Here is a 16,781-nt window from a genome sequence, read left to right as displayed (position 1 = left end):
TGCCTTTCAAAACTGCAAGGTCTAGCCGACTAGATGCTTAAAAGTACAAAACTCACAAGGCCCAGAGCCTACGGCCACACCACACTGAATGCGCCCGATCTCGTCTGATCTCGGAAGCTAAGCAGTGTCGGGCCTTGTTAGTACCTGGATGGGAGACCGCCTGGGAATACCAGGTGCTGTAGGCTTTTTTGTGCTCCAAGTTCAGGAAGTGAGCCATTTCACAATTGCCTTTCAAAACTGCAAGGTCTAGCCGACTAGATGCTTAAAAGTACAAAACTCACAAGGCCCAGAGCCTACGGCCACACCACACTGAATGCGTCTGATCTCGGAAGCTAAGCAGTGTAGGGCCTCGTTAGTACCTGGATGGGAGACTGCCTGGGAATACCAGGTGCTGTAGGCTTTTTTGTGCTCCATGATTAGTAATTGCGCAACTTCTCAATTATTTTTCAAATTTGGTATGTTTCCAAAATAATTGTATCCCGTTTTATAGCGGAAATGTTGGACAACATCATGAGGGCTGGAGCTACCTTTTTACATAGAATTAGCATACAGGTAGTGTGTTCATGGGTAATAAATCGACTTTCACATGTAATGCAGTACAGAGAATATTGAGTCCTTCAAGAGGCATGAAAGAAAACCATTATTGTGTTGATTGTTCTCTCCACCTCCCTGCAACAGACACAGGATGGATGAATTAAAGTTATCCTACCAGACATAGGAGTCCTGAATGGGCCCACCAGTCTTATATATCTCGCCTGATCGAGCCTGATCGAGCGATGAGCGTGGTATCATGTTGCAAGTGGCTGCATGGCTTAGCTTACTAAATGCAAATGCATAAGAGTAATATTCTTAGCATTCCTAGAGCCTACGGCCACACCACACTGAATGCACCCGATCTCGTCTGATCTCGGAAGTTAAGCAGTGTCAGGCCTAGTTAGTACCTGGATGGGAGACTGCCTGGGAATACCAGGTGCTGTAGGCTTTTTTGTGCTCCAAGTTCAGGAAGTGAGCCCTTTCTCAATTGCCTTTTAAAACTGCAAGGTCTAGCCGACTAGATGCTTAAAAGTACAAAACTCACAAGACCCAGAGCATACGGCCACACCACACTGAATGTGCCCGATCTCGTCTGATCTCGGAAGCTAAGCAGTGTCAGGCCTCGTTAGTACCTGGATGGGAGACCGCCTGGGAATACCAGGTGCTGTAGGCTTTTTTGTGCTCCAAGTTCAGGAAGTGAGCCATTTCTCAATTGCCTTTCAAAACTGCAAGGTCTAGCTGACTAGATGCTTAAAAGTACAAAACTCACTAGGCCCAGAGACTACGGACACACCACACTGATTGCGCCCGATCTCGTCTGATCTCGGAAGCTAAGCAGTGTCGGGCCTAGTTAGTACCTGGATGGGAGACCGCCTGGGAATACCAGGTGCTGTAGGCTTTTTTGTACTCCAAGTTCAGGAAGTGAGCCATTTCTCAATTGCCTTTCAAAACTGCAAGGTCTAGCTGACTAGATGCTTAAAAGTACAAAACTCACTAGGCCCAGAGCCTACGGCCACACCACACTGATTGCGCCCGATCTCGTCTGATCTCGGAAGCTAAGCAGTGTCGGGCCTAGTTAGTACCTGGATGGGAGACCACCTGGGAATACCAGGTGCTGTAGGCTTTTTTGTGCTCCAAGTTCAGGAAGTGAGCCATTTCACAATTGCCTTTCAAAACTGCAAGGTCTAGCCGACTAGATGCTTAAAAGTACAAAACTCACAAGGCCCAGAGCCTACGGCCACACCACACTGAATGCGTCTGATCTCGGAAGCTAAGCAGTGTCGGGCCTCGTTAGTACCTGGATGGGAGACCGCCTGGGAATACCAGGTGCTGTAGGCGTTTTTGTACTCCAAGTTCAGGAAGTGAGCCATTTCACAATTGCCTTTCAAAACTGCAAGGTCTAGCCGACTAGATGCTTAAAAGTACAAAACTCACTAGGCCCAGAGCCTACGGCCACACCACACTGAATGCGCCCGATCTCGGAAGCTAAGCAGGGTCAGGCCTAGTTAGTACCTGGATGGGAGACTGCCTGGGAATACCAGGTGCTGTAGGCTTTTTTGTGCTCCATGATTAGTAATTGCGCAACTTCTCAATTATTTTTCAAATTTGGTATGTTTCCAAAATAATTGTATACCGTTTTATAGCGGAAATGTTGGACAACATCATGAGGGCTGGAGCTACCTTTTTACATAGAATTAGCATACAGGTAGTGTGTTCATGGGTAATAAATCGACGTTCACATGTAATGCAGTACAGAGAATATTGAGTCCTTCAAGAGGCATGAAAGAAAACCATTATTGTGTTGATTGTTCTCTCCACCTCCCTGCAACAGACACAGGATGGATGAATTAAAGTTATCCTACCAGACATAGGAGTCCTGAATGGGCCCACCAGTCTTATATATCTCGCCTGATCGAGCCTGATCGAGCGATGAGCGTGGTATCATGTTGCAAGTGGCTGCATGGCTTAGCTTACTAAATGCAAATGCATAAGAGTAATATTCTTAGCATTCCTAGAGCCTACGGCCACACCACACTGAATGCATCTGATCTCGGAAGTTAAGCAGTGTCAGGCCTAGTTAGTACCTGGATGGGAGACCGCCTGGGAATACCAGGTGCTGTAGGCTTTTTTGTGCTCCAAGTTCAGGAAGTGAGCCCTTTCTCAATTGCCTTTTAAAACTGCAAGGTCTAGCCGACTAGATGCTTAAAAGTACAAAACTCACTAGGTTCAGAGCCTACGGCCACACCACACTGAATGTGCCTGATCTCGTCTGATCTCAGAAGCTAAGCAGTGTCGGGCCTAGTTAGTACCTGGATGGGAGACCACCTGGGAATACCAGGTGCTGTAGGCTTTTTTGTGCTCCAAGTTCAGGAAGTGAGCCATTTCACAATTGCCTTTCAAAACTGCAAGGTCTAGCCGACTAGATGCTTAAAAGTACAAAACTCACTAGGCCCAGAGCCTACGGCCACACCACACTGAATGCTCCCGATCTCGGAAGCTAAGCAGGGTCGGGCCTAGTTAGTACCTGGATGGGAGACTGCCTGGAAATACCAGGTGCTGTAGGCTTTTTTGTGCTCCATGATTAGTAATTGCGCAACTTCTCAATTATTTTTCAAATTTGGTATGTTTGCAAAATAATTGTATCCCGTTTTATAGCGGAAATGTTGGACAACATCATGAGGGCTGGAGCTACCTTTTTACATAGAATTAGCATACAGGTAGTGTGTTCATGGGTAATAAATCGACTTTCACATGTAATGCAGTACAGAGAATATTGAGTCCTTCAAGAGGCATGAAAGAAAACCATTATTGTGTTGATTGTTCTCTCCACCTCCCTGCAACAGACACAGGATGGATGAATTAAAGTTATCCTACCAGACATAGGAGTCCTGAATGGGCCCACCAGTCTTATATATCTCGCCTGATCGAGCCTGATCGAGCGATGAGCGTGGTATCATGTTGCAAGTGGCTGCATGGCTTAGCTTACTAAATGCAAATGCATAAGAGTAATATTCTTAGCATTCCTAGAGCCTACGGCCACACCACACTGAATGCACCTGATCTCGTCTGATCTCGGAAGTTAAGCAGTGTTAGGCCTAGTTAGTACCTGGATGGGAGACCGCCTGGGAATACCAGGTGCTGTAGGCTTTTTTGTGCTCCAAGTTCAGGAAGTGAGCCCTTTCTCAATTGCCTTTCAAAACTGCAAGGTCTAGCCGACTAGATGCTTAAAAGTACAAAACTCACTAGGCCCAGAGCCTACGGCCACACCACACTGAATGCGCCTGATCTCGTCTGATCTCAGAAGCTAAGCAGTGTTGGGCCTAGTTAGTACCTGGATGGGAGACCGCCTGGGAATACCAGGTGCTGTAGGCTTTTTTGTACTCCAAGTTCAGGAAGTGAGCCATTTCTCAATTGCCTTTCAAAACTGCAAGGTCTAGCCGACTAGATGCTTAAAAGTACAAAACTCACAAGGCCCAGAGCCTACGGCCACACCACACTGAATGCGCCCGATCTCGTCTGATCTCAGAAGCTAAGCAGTGTCGGGCCTCGTTAGTACCTGGATGGGAGACCGCCTGGGAATGCCAGGTGCTGTAGGCTTTTTTGTGCTCCAAGTTCTGGAAGTGAGCCATTTCACAATTGCCTTTCAAAACTGCAAGGTCTAGCCGACTAGATGCTTAAAAGTACAAAACTCACTAGGCCCAGAGCCTACGGCCACACCACACTGAATGCGCCCGATCTCGGAAGCTAAGCAGGGTCGGGCCTAGTTAGTACCTGGATGGGAGACTGCCTGGGAATACCAGGTGCTGTAGGCTTTTTTGTGCTCCATGATTAGTAATTGCGCAACTTCTCAATTATTTTTCAAATTTGGTATGTTTCCAAAATAATTGTATCCCGTTTTATAGCGGAAATGTTGGACAACATCATGAGGGCTGGAGCTACCTTTTTACATAGAATTAGCATACAGGTAGTGTGTTCATGGGTAATAAATCGACTTTCACATGTAATGCAGTACAGAGAATATTGAGTCCTTCAAGAGGCATGAAAGAAACCCATTATTGTGTTGATTGTTCTCTCCACCTCCCTGCAACAGACACAGGATGGATGAATTAAAGTTATCCTACCAGACATAGGAGTCCTGAATGGGCCCACCAGTCTTATATATCTCGCCTGATCGAGCGATGAGCGTGGTATCATGTTGCAAGTGGCTGCATGGCTTAGCTTACTAAATGCAAATGCATAAGAGTAATATTCTTAGCGTTCCTAGAGCCTACGGCCACACCACACTGAATGCACCCGATCTCGTCTGATCTCGGAAGTTAAGCAGTGTCAGGCCTAGTTAGTACCTGGATGGGAGACCGCCTGGGAATACCCGGTGCTGTAGGCTTTTTTGTGCTCCAAGTTCAGGAAGTGAGCCCTTTCTCAATTGCCTTTTAAAACTGCAAGGTCTAGCCGACTAGATGCTTAAAAGTACAAAACTCACAAGGCCCAGAGCCTACGGCCACACCACACTGAATGTGCCCGATCTCGTCTGATCTCGGAAACTAAGCAGTGTCGGGCCTCGTTAGTACCTGGATGGGAGACCGCCTGGGAATACCAGGTGCTGTAGGCTTTTTTGTGCTCCAAGTTCAGGAAGTGAGCCATTTCTCAATTGCCTTTCAAAACTGCAAGGTCTAGCTGACTAGATGCTTAAAAGTACAAAACTCACTAGGCCCAGAGACTACGGACACACCACACTGATTTCGTCTGATCTCGGAAGCTAAGCAGTGTCGGGCCTAGTTAGTACCTGGATGGGAGACCACCTGGGAATACCAGGTGCTGTAGGCTTTTTTGTGCTCCAAGTTCAGGAAGTGAGCCATTTCACAATTGCCTTTCAAAACTGCAAGGTCTAGCCGACTAGATGCTTAAAAGTACAAAACTCACTAGGCCCAGAACCTAGGGCCACACCACACTGAATGCGCCCGATCTTGGAAGCTAAGCAGGGTCGGGCCTAGTTAGTACCTGGATGGGAGACTGCCTGGGAATACCAGGTGCTGTAGGCTTTTTTGTGCTCCATGATTAGTAATTGCACAACTTCTCAATTATTTTTCAAATTTGGTATGTTTCCAAAATAATTGTATCCCGTTTTATAGCGGAAATGTTGGACAACATCATGAGGGCTGGAGCTACCTTTTTACATAGAATTAGCATACAGGTAGTGTGTTCATGGGTAATAAATCGACTTTCACATGTAATGCAGTACAGAGAATATTGAGTCCTTCAAGAGGCATGAAAGAAAACCATTATTGTGTTGATTGTTCTCTCCACCTCCCTGCAACAGACACAGGATGGATGAATTAAAGTTATCCTACCAGACATAGGAGTCCTGAATGGGCCCACCAGTCTTATATATCTCGCCTGAATGAGCCTGATCGAGCGATGAGCGTGGTATCATGTTGCAAGTGGCTGCATGGCTTAGCTTACTAAATGCAAATGCATAAGAGTAATATTCTTAGCATTCCTAGAGCCTACGGCCACACCACACTGAATGCACCCGATCTCGTCTGATCTCGGAAGTTAAGCAGTGTCAGGCCTAGTTAGTACCTGGATGGGAGACCGCCTGGGAATACCAGGTGCTGTAGGCTTTTTTGTGCTCCAAGTTCAGGAAGTGAGCCCTTTCTCAATTGCCTTTTAAAACTGCAAGGTCTAGCCGACTAGATGCTTAAAAGTACAAAACTCACAAGGCCCAGAGCCTACGGCCACACCACACTGAATGCGCCTGATCTCGTCTGATCTCGGAAGCTAAGCAGTGTCGGGCCTCGTTAGTACCTGGATGGGAGACCGCCTGGGAATACCAGGTGCTGTAGGCTTTTTTGTGCTCCAAGTTCAGGAAGTGAGCCATTTCTCAATTGCCTTTCAAAACTGCAAGGTCTAGCTGACTAGATGCTTAAAAGTACAAAACTCACAAGGCCCAGAGCCTGCGGCCACACCACACTGAATGCGCCCCATCTCGTCTGATCTCGGAAGCTAAGCAGTGTCGGGCCTCGTTAGTACCTGGATGGGAGACCGCCTGGGAATACCAGGTGCTGTAGGCTTTTTTGTGCTCCAAGTTCAGGAAGTGAGCCATTTCTCAATTGCCTTTCAAAACTGCAAGGTCTAGCTGACTAGATGCTTAAAAGTACAAAACTCACTAGGCCCAGAGCCTACGGCCACACCACACTGATTGCGCCCGATCTCGTCTGATCTCGGAAGCTAAGCAGTGTCGGGCCTAGTTAGTACCTGGATGGGAGACCACCTGGGAATACCAGGTGCTGTAGGCTTTTTTGTACTCCAAGTTCAGGAAGTGAGCCATTTCACAATTGCCTTTCAAAACTGCAAGGTCTAGCCGACTAGATGCTTAAAAGTACAAAACTCACTAGGCCCAGAGCCTACGGCCACACCACACTGAATGCGCCCGATCTCGGAAGCTAAGCAGGGTCGGGTCTAGTTAGTACCTGGATGGGAGACTGCCTGGGAATACCAGGTGCTGTAGGCTTTTTTGTGCTCCATGATTAGTAATTGCGCAACTTCTCAATTATTTTTCAAATTTGGTATGTTTCCAAAATAATTGTATCCCGTTTTATAGCGGAAATGTTGGACAACATCATGAGGGCTGGAGCTACCTTTTTACATAGAATTAGCATACAGGTAGTGTGTTCATGGGTAATAAATCGACTTTCACATGTAATGCAGTACAGAGAATATTGAGTCCTTCAAGAGGCATGAAAGAAACCCATTATTGTGTTGATTGTTCTCTCCACCTCCCTGCAACAGACACAGGATGGATGAATTAAAGTTATCCTACCAGACATAGGAGTCCTGAATGGGCCCACCAGTCTTATATATCTCGCCTGATCGAGCCTGATCGAGCGATGAGCGTGGTATCATGTTGCAAGTGGCTGCATGGCTTAGCTTACTAAATGCAAATGCATAAGAGTAATATTCTTAGCATTCCTAGAGCCTACGGCCACACCACACTGAATGCACCCGATCTCGTCTGATCTCGGAAGTTAAGCAGTGTCAGGCCTAGTTAGTACCTGGATGGGAGACCGCCTGGGAATACCAGGTGCTGTAGGCTTTTTTGTGCTCCAAGTTCAGGAAGTGAGCCCTTTCTCAATTGCCTTTTAAAACTGCAAGGTCTAGCCGACTAGATGCTTAAAAGTACAAAACTCACTAGGCCCAGAGCCTAAGGCCACACCACACTGAATGCGCCTGATCTCGTCTGATCTCAGAAGCTAAGCAGTGTCGGGCCTAGTTAGTACCTGGATGGGAGACCGCCTGGGAATACCAGGTGCTGTAGGCTTTTTTGTACTCCAAGTTCAGGAAGTGAGCCATTTCTCAATTGCCTTTCAAAACTGCAAGGTCTAGCCGACTAGATGCTTAAAAGTACAAAACTCACAAGGCCCAGAGCCTACGGCCACACCACACTGAATGCGCCCGATCTCGTCTGATCTCGGAAGCTAAGCAGTGTCGGGCCTTGTTAGTACCTGGATGGGAGACCGCCTGGGAATACCAGGTGCTGTAGGCTTTTTTGTGCTCCAAGTTCAGGAAGTGAGCCATTTCACAATTGCCTTTCAAAACTGCAAGGTCTAGCCGACTAGATGCTTAAAAGTACAAAACTCACAAGGCCCAGAGCCTACGGCCACACCACACTGAATGCGTCTGATCTCGGAAGCTAAGCAGTGTAGGGCCTCGTTAGTACCTGGATGGGAGACTGCCTGGGAATACCAGGTGCTGTAGGCTTTTTTGTGCTCCATGATTAGTAATTGCGCAACTTCTCAATTATTTTTCAAATTTGGTATGTTTCCAAAATAATTGTATCCCGTTTTATAGCGGAAATGTTGGACAACATCATGAGGGCTGGAGCTACCTTTTTACATAGAATTAGCATACAGGTAGTGTGTTCATGGGTAATAAATCGACTTTCACATGTAATGCAGTACAGAGAATATTGAGTCCTTCAAGAGGCATGAAAGAAAACCATTATTGTGTTGATTGTTCTCTCCACCTCCCTGCAACAGACACAGGATGGATGAATTAAAGTTATCCTACCAGACATAGGAGTCCTGAATGGGCCCACCAGTCTTATATATCTCGCCTGATCGAGCCTGATCGAGCGATGAGCGTGGTATCATGTTGCAAGTGGCTGCATGGCTTAGCTTACTAAATGCAAATGCATAAGAGTAATATTCTTAGCATTCCTAGAGCCTACGGCCACACCACACTGAATGCACCCGATCTCGTCTGATCTCGGAAGTTAAGCAGTGTCAGGCCTAGTTAGTACCTGGATGGGAGACTGCCTGGGAATACCAGGTGCTGTAGGCTTTTTTGTGCTCCAAGTTCAGGAAGTGAGCCCTTTCTCAATTGCCTTTTAAAACTGCAAGGTCTAGCCGACTAGATGCTTAAAAGTACAAAACTCACAAGACCCAGAGCATACGGCCACACCACACTGAATGTGCCCGATCTCGTCTGATCTCGGAAGCTAAGCAGTGTCAGGCCTCGTTAGTACCTGGATGGGAGACCGCCTGGGAATACCAGGTGCTGTAGGCTTTTTTGTGCTCCAAGTTCAGGAAGTGAGCCATTTCTCAATTGCCTTTCAAAACTGCAAGGTCTAGCTGACTAGATGCTTAAAAGTACAAAACTCACTAGGCCCAGAGACTACGGACACACCACACTGATTGCGCCCGATCTCGTCTGATCTCGGAAGCTAAGCAGTGTCGGGCCTAGTTAGTACCTGGATGGGAGACCACCTGGGAATACCAGGTGCTGTAGGCTTTTTTGTGCTCCAAGTTCAGGAAGTGAGCCATTTCACAATTGCCTTTCAAAACTGCAAGGTCTAGCCGACTAGATGCTTAAAAGTACAAAACTCACTAGGCCCAGAGCCTACGGCCACACCACACTGAATGCGCCCGATCTCGGAAGCTAAGCAGGGTCGGGCCTAGTTAGTACGTGGATGGGAGACTGCCTGGGAATACCAGGTGCTGTAGGCTTTTTTGTGCTCCATGATTAGTAATTGCACAACTTCTCAATTATTTTTCAAATTTGGTATGTTTCCAAAATAATTGTATCCCGTTTTATAGCGGAAATGTTGGACAACATCATGAGGGCTGGAGCTACCTTTTTACATAGAATTAGCATACAGGTAGTGTGTTCATGGGTAATAAATCGACTTTCACATGTAATGCAGTACAGAGAATATTGAGTCCTTCAAGAGGCATGAAAGAAAACCATTATTGTGTTGATTGTTCTCTCCACCTCCCTGCAACAGACACAGGATGGATGAATTAAAGTTATCCTACCAGACATAGGAGTCCTGAATGGGCCCACCAGTCTTATATATCTCGCCTGATCGAGCCTGATCGAGCGATGAGCGTGGTATCATGTTGCAAGTGGCTGCATGGCTTAGCTTACTAAATGCAAATGCATAAGAGTAATATTCTTAGCATTCCTAGAGCCTACGGCCACACCACACTGAATGCACCTGATCTCGTCTGATCTCGGAAGTTAAGCAGTGTTAGGCCTAGTTAGTACCTGGATGGGAGACCGCCTGGGAATACCAGGTGCTGTAGGCTTTTTTGTGCTCCAAGTTCAGGAAGTGAGCCCTTTCTCAATTGCCTTTCAAAACTGCAAGGTCTAGCCGACTAGATGCTTAAAAGTACAAAACTCACTAGGCCCAGAGCCTACGGCCACACCACACTGAATGCGCCTGATCTCGTCTGATCTCAGAAGCTAAGCAGTGTTGGGCCTAGTTAGTACCTGGATGGGAGACCGCCTGGGAATACCAGGTGCTGTAGGCTTCTTTGTACTCCAAGTTCAGGAAGTGAGCCATTTCTCAATTGCCTTTCAAAACTGCAAGGTCTAGCCGACTAGATGCTTAAAAGTACAAAACTCACAAGGCCCAGAGCCTACGGCCACACCACACTGAATGCGCCCGATCTCGTCTGATCTCAGAAGCTAAGCAGTGTCGGGCCTCGTTAGTACCTGGATGGGAGACCGCCTGGGAATGCCAGGTGCTGTAGGCTTTTTTTGTGCTCCAAGTTCAGGAAGTGAGCCATTTCACAATTGCCTTTCAAAACTGCAAGGTCTAGCCGACTAGATGCTTAAAAGTACAAAACTCACTAGGCCCAGAGCCTACGGCCACACCACACTGAATGCGCCCGATCTCGGAAGCTAAGCAGGGTCGGGCCTAGTTAGTACCTGGATGGGAGACTGCCTGGGAATACCAGGTGCTGTAGGCTTTTTTGTGCTCCATGATTAGTAATTGCGCAACTTCTCAATTATTTTTCAAATTTGGTATGTTTCCAAAATAATTGTATCCCGTTTTATAGCGGAAATGTTGGACAACATCATGAGGGCTGGAGCTACCTTTTTACATAGAATTAGCATACAGGTAGTGTGTTCATGGGTAATAAATCGACTTTCACATGTAATGCAGTACAGAGAATATTGAGTCCTTCAAGAGGCATGAAAGAAACCCATTATTGTGTTGATTGTTCTCTCCACCTCCCTGCAACAGACACAGGATGGATGAATTAAAGTTATCCTACCAGACATAGGAGTCCTGAATGGGCCCACCAGTCTTATATATCTCGCCTGATCGAGCCTGATCGAGCGATGAGCGTGGTATCATGTTGCAAGTGGCTGCATGGCTTAGCTTACTAAATGCAAATGCATAAGAGTAATATTCTTAGCATTCCTAGAGCCTACGGCCACACCACACTGAATGCACCCGATCTCGTCTGATCTCGGAAGTTAAGCAGTGTCAGGCCTAGTTAGTACCTGGATGGGAGACCGCCTGGGAATACCAGGTGCTGTAGGTTTTTTTGTGCTCCAAGTTCAGGAAGTGAGCCCTTTCTCAATTGCCTTTTAAAACTGCAAGGTCTAGCCGACTAGATGCTTAAAAGTACAAAACTCACTAGGCCCAGAGCCTACGGCCACACCACACTGAATGCGCCTGATCTCGTCTGATCTCAGAAGCTAAGCAGTGTCGGGCCTAGTTAGTACCTGGATGGGAGACCGCCTGGGAATACCAGGTGCTGTAGGCTTTTTTGTACTCCAAGTTCAGGAAGTGAGCCATTTCTCAATTGCCTTTCAAAACTGCAAGGTCTAGCCGACTAGATGCTTAAAAGTACAAAACTCACTAGGCCCAGAGCCTACGGCCACACCACACTGAATGCACCTGATCTCGTCTGATCTCAGAAGCTAAGCAGTGTCGGGCCTAGTTAGTACCTGGATGGGAGACCGCCTGGGAATACCTGGTGCTGTAGGCTTTTTTGTACTCCAAGTTCAGGAAGTGAGCTATTTCTCAATTGCCTTTCAAAACTGCAAGGTCTAGCCGACTAGATGCTTAAAAGTACAAAACTCACAAGGCCCAGAGCCTACGGCCACACCACACTGAATGCGCCCAATCTCGTCTGATCTCGGAAGCTAAGCAGTGTCGGGCCTCGTTAGTACCTGGATGGGAGACCGCCTGGGAATACCAGGTGCTGTAGGCTTTTTTGTGCTCCAAGTTCAGGAAGTGAGCCATTTCACAATTTCCTTTCAAAACTGCAAGGTCTAGCCGACTAGATGCTTAAAAGTACAAAACTCACTAGGCCCAGAGCCTACGGCCACACCACACTGAATGTGCCCGATCTCGGAAGCTAAGCAGGGTCGGGCCTAGTTAGTACCTGGATGGGAGACTGCCTGGGAATACCAGGTGCTGTAGGCTTTTTTGTGCTCCATGATTAGTAATTGCGCAACTTCTCAATTATTTTTCAAATTTGGTATGTTTCCAAAATAATTGTATACCGTTTTATAGCGGAAATGTTGGACAACATCATGAGGGCTGGAGCTACCTTTTTACATAGAATTAGCATACAGGTAGTGTGTTCATGGGTAATAAATCGACTTTCACATGTAATGCAGTACAAAGAATATTGAGTCCTTCAAGAGGCATGAAAGAAAACCATTATTGTGTTGATTGTTCTCTCCACCTCCCTGCAACAGACACAGGATGGATGAATTAAAGTTATCCTACCAGACATAGGAGTCCTGAATGGGCCCACCAGTCTTATATATCTCGCCTGATCGAGCCTGATCGAGCGATGAGCGTGGTATCATGTTGCAAGTGGCTGCATGGCTTAGCTTACTAAATGCAAATGCATAAGAGTAATATTCTTAGCATTCCTAGAGCCTATGGCCACACCACACTGAATGCACCCGATCTCGTCTGATCTCGGAAGTTAAGCAGTGTCAGGCCTAGTTAGTACCTGGATGGGAGACCGCCTGGGAATACCAGGTGCTGTAGGCTTTTTTGTGCTCCAAGTTCAGGAAGTGAGCCCTTTCTCAATTGCCTTTCAAAACTGCAAGGTCTAGCCGACTAGATGCTTAAAAGTACAAAACTCACTAGGCCCAGAGCCTACGGCCACACCACACTGAATGCGCCTGATCTCGTCTGATCTCAGAAGCTAAGCAGTGTTGGGCCTAGTTAGTACCTGGATGGGAGACCGCCTGGGAATACCAGGTGCTGTAGGCTTTTTTGTACTCCAAGTTCAGGAAGTGAGCCATTTCTCAATTGCCTTTCAAAACTGCAAGGTCTAGCCGACTAGATGCTTAAAAGTACAAAACTCACAAGGCCCAGAGCCTACGGCCACACCACACTGAATGCGCCCGATCTCGTCTGATCTCGGAAGCTAAGCAGTGTCGGGCCTCGTTAGTACCTGGATGGGAGACCGCCTGGGAATACCAGGTGCTGTAGGCTTTTTTGTGCTCCAAGTTCAGGAAGTGAGCCATTTCACAATTGCCTTTCAAAACTGCAAGGTCTAGCCGACTAGATGCTTAAAAGTACAAAACTCACTAGGCCCAGAGCCTACGGCCACACCACACTGAATGCGCCTGATCTCGTCTGATCTCAGAAGCTAAGCAGTGTTGGGCCTAGTTAATACCTGGATGGGAGACCACCTGGGAATACCAGGTGCTGTAGGCTTTTTTGTACTCCAAGTTCAGGAAGTGAGCCATTTCTCAATTGCCTTTCAAAACTGCAAGGTCTAGCCGACTAGATGCTTAAAAGTACAAAACTCACAAGGCCCAGAGCTTACGGCCACACCACACTGAATGCGCCCGATCTCGTCTGATCTCGGAAGCTAAGCAGTGTCAGGCCTCGTTAGTACCTGGATGGGAGACTGCCTGGGAATACCAGGTGCTGTAGGCTTTTTTGTGCTCCAAGTTCAGGAAGTGAGCCATTTCTCAATTGCCTTTCAAAACTGCAAGGTCTAGCTGACTAGATGCTTAAAAGTACAAAACTCACTAGGCCCAGAGCCTACGGCCACACCACACTGATTGCGCCCAATCTCGTCTGATCTCGGAAGCTAAGCAGTGTCGGGCCTAGTTAGTACCTGGATGGGAGACCACCTGGGAATACCAGGTGCTGTAGGCTTTTTTGTGCTCCAAGTTCAGGAAGTGAGCCATTTCACAATTGCCTTTCAAAACTGCAAGGTCTAGCCGACTAGATGCTTAAAAGTACAAAACTCACAAGGCCCAGAGCCTACGGCCACACCACACTGAATGCGTCTGATCTCGGAAGCTAAGCAGTGTCGGGCCTCGTTAGTACCTGGATGGGAGACCGCCTGGGAATACCAGGTGCTGTAGGCGTTTTTGTACTCCAAGTTCAGGAAGTGAGCCATTTCACAATTGCCTTTCAAAACTGCAAGGTCTAGCCGACTAGATGCTTAAAAGTACAAAACTCACTAGGCCCAGAGCCTACGGCCACACCACACTGAATGCGCCCGATCTCGGAAGCTAAGCAGGGTCAGGCCTAGTTAGTACCTGGATGGGAGACTGCCTGGGAATACCAGGTGCTGTAGGCTTTTTTGTGCTCCATGATTAGTAATTGCGCAACTTCTCAATTATTTTTCAAATTTGGTATGTTTCCAAAATAATTGTATACCGTTTTATAGCGGAAATGTTGGACAACATCATGAGGGCTGGAGCTACCTTTTTACATAGAATTAGCATACAGGTAGTGTGTTCATGGGTAATAAATCGACGTTCACATGTAATGCAGTACAGAGAATATTGAGTCCTTCAAGAGGCATGAAAGAAAACCATTATTGTGTTGATTGTTCTCTCCACCTCCCTGCAACAGACACAGGATGGATGAATTAAAGTTATCCTACCAGACATAGGAGTCCTGAATGGGCCCACCAGTCTTATATATCTCGCCTGATCGAGCCTGATCGAGCGATGAGCGTGGTATCATGTTGCAAGTGGCTGCATGGCTTAGCTTACTAAATGCAAATGCATAAGAGTAATATTCTTAGCATTCCTAGAGCCTACGGCCACACCACACTGAATGCATCTGATCTCGGAAGTTAAGCAGTGTCAGGCCTAGTTAGTACCTGGATGGGAGACCGCCTGGGAATACCAGGTGCTGTAGGCTTTTTTGTGCTCCAAGTTCAGGAAGTGAGCCCTTTCTCAATTGCCTTTTAAAACTGCAAGGTCTAGCCGACTAGATGCTTAAAAGTACAAAACTCACTAGGTTCAGAGCCTACGGCCACACCACACTGAATGTGCCTGATCTCGTCTGATCTCAGAAGCTAAGCAGTGTCGGGCCTAGTTAGTACCTGGATGGGAGACCACCTGGGAATACCAGGTGCTGTAGGCTTTTTTGTGCTCCAAGTTCAGGAAGTGAGCCATTTCACAATTGCCTTTCAAAACTGCAAGGTCTAGCCGACTAGATGCTTAAAAGTACAAAACTCACTAGGCCCAGAGCCTACGGCCACACCACACTGAATGCTCCCGATCTCGGAAGCTAAGCAGGGTCGGGCCTAGTTAGTACCTGGATGGGAGACTGCCTGGAAATACCAGGTGCTGTAGGCTTTTTTGTGCTCCATGATTAGTAATTGCGCAACTTCTCAATTATTTTTCAAATTTGGTATGTTTCCAAAATAATTGTATCCCGTTTTATAGCGGAAATGTTGGACAACATCATGAGGGCTGGAGCTACCTTTTTACATAGAATTAGCATACAGGTAGTGTGTTCATGGGTAATAAATCGACTTTCACATGTAATGCAGTACAGAGAATATTGAGTCCTTCAAGAGGCATGAAAGAAAACCATTATTGTGTTGATTGTTCTCTCCACCTCCCTGCAACAGACACAGGATGGATGAATTAAAGTTATCCTACCAGACATAGGAGTCCTGAATGGGCCCACCAGTCTTATATATCTCGCCTGATCGAGCCTGATCGAGCGATGAGCGTGGTATCATGTTGCAAGTGGCTGCATGGCTTAGCTTACTAAATGCAAATGCATAAGAGTAATATTCTTAGCATTCCTAGAGCCTACGGCCACACCACACTGAATGCACCTGATCTCGTCTGATCTCGGAAGTTAAGCAGTGTTAGGCCTAGTTAGTACCTGGATGGGAGACCGCCTGGGAATACCAGGTGCTGTAGGCTTTTTTGTGCTCCAAGTTCAGGAAGTGAGCCCTTTCTCAATTGCCTTTCAAAACTGCAAGGTCTAGCCGACTAGATGCTTAAAAGTACAAAACTCACTAGGCCCAGAGCCTACGGCCACACCACACTGAATGCGCCTGATCTCGTCTGATCTCAGAAGCTAAGCAGTGTTGGGCCTAGTTAGTACCTGGATGGGAGACCGCCTGGGAATACCAGGTGCTGTAGGCTTTTTTGTACTCCAAGTTCAGGAAGTGAGCCATTTCTCAATTGCCTTTCAAAACTGCAAGGTCTAGCCGACTAGATGCTTAAAAGTACAAAACTCACAAGGCCCAGAGCCTACGGCCACACCACACTGAATGCGCCCGATCTCGTCTGATCTCAGAAGCTAAGCAGTGTCGGGCCTCGTTAGTACCTGGATGGGAGACCGCCTGGGAATGCCAGGTGCTGTAGGCTTTTTTGTGCTCCAAGTTCTGGAAGTGAGCCATTTCACAATTGCCTTTCAAAACTGCAAGGTCTAGCCGACTAGATGCTTAAAAGTACAAAACTCACTAGGCCCAGAGCCTACGGCCACACCACACTGAATGCGCCCGATCTCGGAAGCTAAGCAGGGTCGGGCCTAGTTAGTACCTGGATGGGAGACTGCCTGGGAATACCAGGTGCTGTAGGCTTTTTTGTGCTCCATGATTAGTAATTGCGCAACTTCTCAATTATTTTTCAAATTTGGTATGTTTCCAAAATAATTGTATCCCGTTTTATAGCGGAAATGTTGGACAACATCATGAGGGCTGGAGCTA

The 16,781-nt window shown here is 47.0% G+C and overlaps 36 non-coding genes and 20 pseudogenes across 36 annotated transcripts; all 56 read left to right on the top strand.

The window, feature by feature from the left end:
* Positions 1-66: 66 nt before the first annotated feature.
* Positions 67-185, top strand: LOC138461120 (5S ribosomal RNA). The gene has a single exon (XR_011263756.1). It is a non-coding gene; the product is annotated as a 5S ribosomal RNA (ribosomal RNA).
* A 106-nt stretch (positions 186-291) lies between these two features.
* On the top strand, positions 292-400 carry LOC138458663 (5S ribosomal RNA; annotated as a pseudogene).
* Positions 401-863: 463 nt separating this feature from the next.
* Positions 864-982, top strand: LOC138463440 (5S ribosomal RNA). The gene has a single exon (XR_011266027.1). It is a non-coding gene; the product is annotated as a 5S ribosomal RNA (ribosomal RNA).
* A 106-nt stretch (positions 983-1,088) lies between these two features.
* On the top strand, positions 1,089-1,207 carry LOC138455361 (5S ribosomal RNA; annotated as a pseudogene).
* A 106-nt stretch (positions 1,208-1,313) lies between these two features.
* On the top strand, positions 1,314-1,432 carry LOC138454566 (5S ribosomal RNA). The gene has a single exon (XR_011261237.1). It is a non-coding gene; the product is annotated as a 5S ribosomal RNA (ribosomal RNA).
* Positions 1,433-1,538: 106 nt separating this feature from the next.
* LOC138460546 (5S ribosomal RNA) lies at positions 1,539-1,657 on the top strand. Its single transcript, XR_011263229.1, has one exon. It is a non-coding gene; the product is annotated as a 5S ribosomal RNA (ribosomal RNA).
* A 106-nt stretch (positions 1,658-1,763) lies between these two features.
* On the top strand, positions 1,764-1,872 carry LOC138458260 (5S ribosomal RNA; annotated as a pseudogene).
* Positions 1,873-1,978: 106 nt separating this feature from the next.
* On the top strand, positions 1,979-2,087 carry LOC138458408 (5S ribosomal RNA; annotated as a pseudogene).
* Positions 2,088-2,550: 463 nt separating this feature from the next.
* LOC138457633 (5S ribosomal RNA) lies at positions 2,551-2,659 on the top strand (annotated as a pseudogene).
* A 106-nt stretch (positions 2,660-2,765) lies between these two features.
* On the top strand, positions 2,766-2,884 carry LOC138461841 (5S ribosomal RNA). Its single transcript, XR_011264448.1, has one exon. It is a non-coding gene; the product is annotated as a 5S ribosomal RNA (ribosomal RNA).
* A 106-nt stretch (positions 2,885-2,990) lies between these two features.
* Positions 2,991-3,099, top strand: LOC138458327 (5S ribosomal RNA; annotated as a pseudogene).
* Positions 3,100-3,562: 463 nt separating this feature from the next.
* Positions 3,563-3,681, top strand: LOC138462584 (5S ribosomal RNA). The gene has a single exon (XR_011265179.1). It is a non-coding gene; the product is annotated as a 5S ribosomal RNA (ribosomal RNA).
* A 106-nt stretch (positions 3,682-3,787) lies between these two features.
* Positions 3,788-3,906, top strand: LOC138459931 (5S ribosomal RNA). Its single transcript, XR_011262711.1, has one exon. It is a non-coding gene; the product is annotated as a 5S ribosomal RNA (ribosomal RNA).
* Positions 3,907-4,012: 106 nt separating this feature from the next.
* On the top strand, positions 4,013-4,131 carry LOC138454522 (5S ribosomal RNA). The gene has a single exon (XR_011261195.1). It is a non-coding gene; the product is annotated as a 5S ribosomal RNA (ribosomal RNA).
* A 106-nt stretch (positions 4,132-4,237) lies between these two features.
* On the top strand, positions 4,238-4,346 carry LOC138457133 (5S ribosomal RNA; annotated as a pseudogene).
* A 453-nt stretch (positions 4,347-4,799) lies between these two features.
* Positions 4,800-4,918, top strand: LOC138462457 (5S ribosomal RNA). Its single transcript, XR_011265053.1, has one exon. It is a non-coding gene; the product is annotated as a 5S ribosomal RNA (ribosomal RNA).
* A 106-nt stretch (positions 4,919-5,024) lies between these two features.
* On the top strand, positions 5,025-5,143 carry LOC138463198 (5S ribosomal RNA). The gene has a single exon (XR_011265785.1). It is a non-coding gene; the product is annotated as a 5S ribosomal RNA (ribosomal RNA).
* Positions 5,144-5,249: 106 nt separating this feature from the next.
* On the top strand, positions 5,250-5,358 carry LOC138459718 (5S ribosomal RNA; annotated as a pseudogene).
* A 106-nt stretch (positions 5,359-5,464) lies between these two features.
* LOC138459606 (5S ribosomal RNA) lies at positions 5,465-5,573 on the top strand (annotated as a pseudogene).
* Positions 5,574-6,036: 463 nt separating this feature from the next.
* On the top strand, positions 6,037-6,155 carry LOC138461500 (5S ribosomal RNA). Its single transcript, XR_011264116.1, has one exon. It is a non-coding gene; the product is annotated as a 5S ribosomal RNA (ribosomal RNA).
* A 106-nt stretch (positions 6,156-6,261) lies between these two features.
* On the top strand, positions 6,262-6,380 carry LOC138463777 (5S ribosomal RNA). Its single transcript, XR_011266361.1, has one exon. It is a non-coding gene; the product is annotated as a 5S ribosomal RNA (ribosomal RNA).
* A 106-nt stretch (positions 6,381-6,486) lies between these two features.
* On the top strand, positions 6,487-6,605 carry LOC138455205 (5S ribosomal RNA). The gene has a single exon (XR_011261846.1). It is a non-coding gene; the product is annotated as a 5S ribosomal RNA (ribosomal RNA).
* A 106-nt stretch (positions 6,606-6,711) lies between these two features.
* On the top strand, positions 6,712-6,830 carry LOC138460543 (5S ribosomal RNA). The gene has a single exon (XR_011263227.1). It is a non-coding gene; the product is annotated as a 5S ribosomal RNA (ribosomal RNA).
* Positions 6,831-6,936: 106 nt separating this feature from the next.
* On the top strand, positions 6,937-7,045 carry LOC138458180 (5S ribosomal RNA; annotated as a pseudogene).
* Positions 7,046-7,508: 463 nt separating this feature from the next.
* LOC138461498 (5S ribosomal RNA) lies at positions 7,509-7,627 on the top strand. Its single transcript, XR_011264114.1, has one exon. It is a non-coding gene; the product is annotated as a 5S ribosomal RNA (ribosomal RNA).
* A 106-nt stretch (positions 7,628-7,733) lies between these two features.
* Positions 7,734-7,852, top strand: LOC138464897 (5S ribosomal RNA). The gene has a single exon (XR_011267473.1). It is a non-coding gene; the product is annotated as a 5S ribosomal RNA (ribosomal RNA).
* A 106-nt stretch (positions 7,853-7,958) lies between these two features.
* Positions 7,959-8,077, top strand: LOC138461119 (5S ribosomal RNA). The gene has a single exon (XR_011263755.1). It is a non-coding gene; the product is annotated as a 5S ribosomal RNA (ribosomal RNA).
* A 106-nt stretch (positions 8,078-8,183) lies between these two features.
* LOC138458662 (5S ribosomal RNA) lies at positions 8,184-8,292 on the top strand (annotated as a pseudogene).
* A 463-nt stretch (positions 8,293-8,755) lies between these two features.
* On the top strand, positions 8,756-8,874 carry LOC138463439 (5S ribosomal RNA). The gene has a single exon (XR_011266026.1). It is a non-coding gene; the product is annotated as a 5S ribosomal RNA (ribosomal RNA).
* A 106-nt stretch (positions 8,875-8,980) lies between these two features.
* Positions 8,981-9,099, top strand: LOC138455360 (5S ribosomal RNA; annotated as a pseudogene).
* Positions 9,100-9,205: 106 nt separating this feature from the next.
* Positions 9,206-9,324, top strand: LOC138454450 (5S ribosomal RNA). The gene has a single exon (XR_011261127.1). It is a non-coding gene; the product is annotated as a 5S ribosomal RNA (ribosomal RNA).
* A 106-nt stretch (positions 9,325-9,430) lies between these two features.
* On the top strand, positions 9,431-9,539 carry LOC138458152 (5S ribosomal RNA; annotated as a pseudogene).
* Positions 9,540-10,002: 463 nt separating this feature from the next.
* LOC138462583 (5S ribosomal RNA) lies at positions 10,003-10,121 on the top strand. The gene has a single exon (XR_011265178.1). It is a non-coding gene; the product is annotated as a 5S ribosomal RNA (ribosomal RNA).
* A 106-nt stretch (positions 10,122-10,227) lies between these two features.
* LOC138459919 (5S ribosomal RNA) lies at positions 10,228-10,346 on the top strand. Its single transcript, XR_011262698.1, has one exon. It is a non-coding gene; the product is annotated as a 5S ribosomal RNA (ribosomal RNA).
* A 106-nt stretch (positions 10,347-10,452) lies between these two features.
* Positions 10,453-10,571, top strand: LOC138454521 (5S ribosomal RNA). Its single transcript, XR_011261194.1, has one exon. It is a non-coding gene; the product is annotated as a 5S ribosomal RNA (ribosomal RNA).
* A 107-nt stretch (positions 10,572-10,678) lies between these two features.
* Positions 10,679-10,787, top strand: LOC138457132 (5S ribosomal RNA; annotated as a pseudogene).
* Positions 10,788-11,250: 463 nt separating this feature from the next.
* Positions 11,251-11,369, top strand: LOC138462844 (5S ribosomal RNA). Its single transcript, XR_011265433.1, has one exon. It is a non-coding gene; the product is annotated as a 5S ribosomal RNA (ribosomal RNA).
* A 106-nt stretch (positions 11,370-11,475) lies between these two features.
* LOC138455950 (5S ribosomal RNA) lies at positions 11,476-11,594 on the top strand. Its single transcript, XR_011262049.1, has one exon. It is a non-coding gene; the product is annotated as a 5S ribosomal RNA (ribosomal RNA).
* A 106-nt stretch (positions 11,595-11,700) lies between these two features.
* Positions 11,701-11,819, top strand: LOC138461543 (5S ribosomal RNA). The gene has a single exon (XR_011264158.1). It is a non-coding gene; the product is annotated as a 5S ribosomal RNA (ribosomal RNA).
* Positions 11,820-11,925: 106 nt separating this feature from the next.
* On the top strand, positions 11,926-12,044 carry LOC138454226 (5S ribosomal RNA). Its single transcript, XR_011260912.1, has one exon. It is a non-coding gene; the product is annotated as a 5S ribosomal RNA (ribosomal RNA).
* Positions 12,045-12,150: 106 nt separating this feature from the next.
* Positions 12,151-12,259, top strand: LOC138457854 (5S ribosomal RNA; annotated as a pseudogene).
* A 463-nt stretch (positions 12,260-12,722) lies between these two features.
* On the top strand, positions 12,723-12,841 carry LOC138462644 (5S ribosomal RNA). Its single transcript, XR_011265239.1, has one exon. It is a non-coding gene; the product is annotated as a 5S ribosomal RNA (ribosomal RNA).
* Positions 12,842-12,947: 106 nt separating this feature from the next.
* On the top strand, positions 12,948-13,066 carry LOC138459907 (5S ribosomal RNA). The gene has a single exon (XR_011262686.1). It is a non-coding gene; the product is annotated as a 5S ribosomal RNA (ribosomal RNA).
* Positions 13,067-13,172: 106 nt separating this feature from the next.
* On the top strand, positions 13,173-13,291 carry LOC138462193 (5S ribosomal RNA). Its single transcript, XR_011264797.1, has one exon. It is a non-coding gene; the product is annotated as a 5S ribosomal RNA (ribosomal RNA).
* Positions 13,292-13,397: 106 nt separating this feature from the next.
* Positions 13,398-13,516, top strand: LOC138462545 (5S ribosomal RNA). The gene has a single exon (XR_011265141.1). It is a non-coding gene; the product is annotated as a 5S ribosomal RNA (ribosomal RNA).
* A 106-nt stretch (positions 13,517-13,622) lies between these two features.
* Positions 13,623-13,741, top strand: LOC138455228 (5S ribosomal RNA). Its single transcript, XR_011261869.1, has one exon. It is a non-coding gene; the product is annotated as a 5S ribosomal RNA (ribosomal RNA).
* Positions 13,742-13,847: 106 nt separating this feature from the next.
* On the top strand, positions 13,848-13,966 carry LOC138464997 (5S ribosomal RNA). The gene has a single exon (XR_011267572.1). It is a non-coding gene; the product is annotated as a 5S ribosomal RNA (ribosomal RNA).
* Positions 13,967-14,072: 106 nt separating this feature from the next.
* On the top strand, positions 14,073-14,181 carry LOC138458259 (5S ribosomal RNA; annotated as a pseudogene).
* Positions 14,182-14,287: 106 nt separating this feature from the next.
* LOC138458407 (5S ribosomal RNA) lies at positions 14,288-14,396 on the top strand (annotated as a pseudogene).
* A 463-nt stretch (positions 14,397-14,859) lies between these two features.
* LOC138457631 (5S ribosomal RNA) lies at positions 14,860-14,968 on the top strand (annotated as a pseudogene).
* Positions 14,969-15,074: 106 nt separating this feature from the next.
* Positions 15,075-15,193, top strand: LOC138461840 (5S ribosomal RNA). Its single transcript, XR_011264447.1, has one exon. It is a non-coding gene; the product is annotated as a 5S ribosomal RNA (ribosomal RNA).
* Positions 15,194-15,299: 106 nt separating this feature from the next.
* LOC138458326 (5S ribosomal RNA) lies at positions 15,300-15,408 on the top strand (annotated as a pseudogene).
* Positions 15,409-15,871: 463 nt separating this feature from the next.
* Positions 15,872-15,990, top strand: LOC138462581 (5S ribosomal RNA). Its single transcript, XR_011265177.1, has one exon. It is a non-coding gene; the product is annotated as a 5S ribosomal RNA (ribosomal RNA).
* A 106-nt stretch (positions 15,991-16,096) lies between these two features.
* LOC138459853 (5S ribosomal RNA) lies at positions 16,097-16,215 on the top strand. Its single transcript, XR_011262670.1, has one exon. It is a non-coding gene; the product is annotated as a 5S ribosomal RNA (ribosomal RNA).
* A 106-nt stretch (positions 16,216-16,321) lies between these two features.
* Positions 16,322-16,440, top strand: LOC138454520 (5S ribosomal RNA). Its single transcript, XR_011261193.1, has one exon. It is a non-coding gene; the product is annotated as a 5S ribosomal RNA (ribosomal RNA).
* Positions 16,441-16,546: 106 nt separating this feature from the next.
* On the top strand, positions 16,547-16,655 carry LOC138457131 (5S ribosomal RNA; annotated as a pseudogene).
* The last annotated feature ends 126 nt before the right edge of the window (positions 16,656-16,781 follow it).

Source organism: Ambystoma mexicanum, chromosome 4p (assembly GCF_040938575.1).
Source record: "Ambystoma mexicanum isolate Mex_15411 chromosome 4p, UKY_AmexF1_1, whole genome shotgun sequence".
NCBI classification, from domain to species: Eukaryota; Metazoa; Chordata; class Amphibia; order Caudata; family Ambystomatidae; genus Ambystoma; species Ambystoma mexicanum.
The sequence above is the reverse complement of the archived record's forward strand: the minus strand, read 5'-3'. Positions and strand labels throughout refer to the sequence as shown.